The following is a 1601-nucleotide window of genomic DNA, read 5'->3' as shown; positions in this document are numbered from 1 at the left end:
GAGCTTCCCTCTCCCCTGCTCCCTTCTCTGTCTCTCTCCTTTCTCTTCTCCTTCTTCCCCCACTCTCTATCTCCTCTAAGTAATAAATATCCAATTCTATTCTGTACAATGTGTCTGTCTGTCCATGTGCCTTCTACCCTCAGCCTGTTCATACCCTCGGGCTCACTGGGACCATCCCGCCCAGGACCAGGCACCACTCAGAAACCAGCAGCCATCTCTGTCTGGGACTAGCTGCTTCAAGAGCATGCTGCCTGCCTACTGCCGCTGGGGACCTTGTAGCATTTTTAAAAAATCATAAAAAGAGGCCTTACCCAGAAGCCCCACAGCTCATGGACACATCTACTTATGCCTAGGTGCACTGTCCGAAGACGAAAGTATTAGGAGTGGGCCTGAGGTCTCAAGGAAATGACCACACAATTCAAAATATTTTGGACACCTATAAGTTTTAGGTTCCTAGCACCCATGTTAGTCCGCTCACAACGACGTATGATTCCGGTCCAGGGTGTCTGACACCCTCCTCTGGTCTCCTCAGGCATCTGCACTCAAGTTCATTCCTCCCCAAAGACACACACAATTCAAAACTATCAAAATAATACTTGTTTTTTTTTGTTTGTTTTTTGAGACAGGGTTTCTCTGTAGTTTTGGAGCTTCTCCTGGAAGACACTCTGTAAGACCAGGCTGACCTTGGACAAAATTAATCTTTTAAAAATTATTGATGAAATATGTGTGCTAAACTTTATTTAAAAATTATCTTTCCAGGGTTTTATGCATGCTTGGGAAGCCCATTACCAGCCCAATGACATCCCAAGCTTAGCAAATGCCCTCTTGCACGTGTGGTTGGTCTTTCACTCACCTCTCGCTTGTAGCCATGTGGCTAACGCAGACAAGAATTATGGGCTAATATAAATTATATGAGTTAATAAGAAGCTAATAGGCCAATTGGTTTATAATTAATGTAGGCCTTTGTGTGTTTGTTTGGGACTAAACAGATGTTGGGACCTGGTGGGGCAGAAACCTCAGTCAACACTCAGGACGAGAAGTTCAAAATCATCATTAGTTATTATCTAAAATACATCAGACTGTGTCTCAAAAAAAACATATACTGTATGATTCAACAAAAATAAAATCATATACTAAATGGTTCAACAAAAAAAATTATCTTTCCCCCTCATGAAATATCGATTTTAGTTTTGTGTTTTTTAATTTACTTGTTTAATTGCATTGATGTTTTGCCATGGGTGTCAGGTCCCCTGGCACTGGAGTTACAGACAGTTGTGAGCCACCACATTGGCACTGGGATTTGAACTCAGGTCCTCTGGAAGAGCAGTCGGTGCTCTCAACAGCTGAGCCATCTCTCCAGCCTGTGTTACTAGTTTTGACTGTCAATTTGACACACCTGGAGTCATCTGTGAAGAAATTCCTAGTGAGGAATTCTCTAGGTCAGGTTGACCTGTGGGCCTATCTAGGAGGGTCTGTCTAGTTTGTTAATTGATAGAGGAAGGTCTGGTCCATTGTGGAGAGCGCCATTCCCTAGGCAGGGTGTCTGAACAGGCACCAAAGCTACAGAGAAACCCTGTTTCAAAAAACCAAACCAAGCCGGG

This window comes from Microtus ochrogaster, chromosome 8, assembly GCF_000317375.1.
Source record: "Microtus ochrogaster isolate Prairie Vole_2 chromosome 8, MicOch1.0, whole genome shotgun sequence".
Taxonomy (NCBI): domain Eukaryota; kingdom Metazoa; phylum Chordata; class Mammalia; order Rodentia; family Cricetidae; genus Microtus; species Microtus ochrogaster.
Note: the sequence above shows the minus strand (reverse complement) of the source record.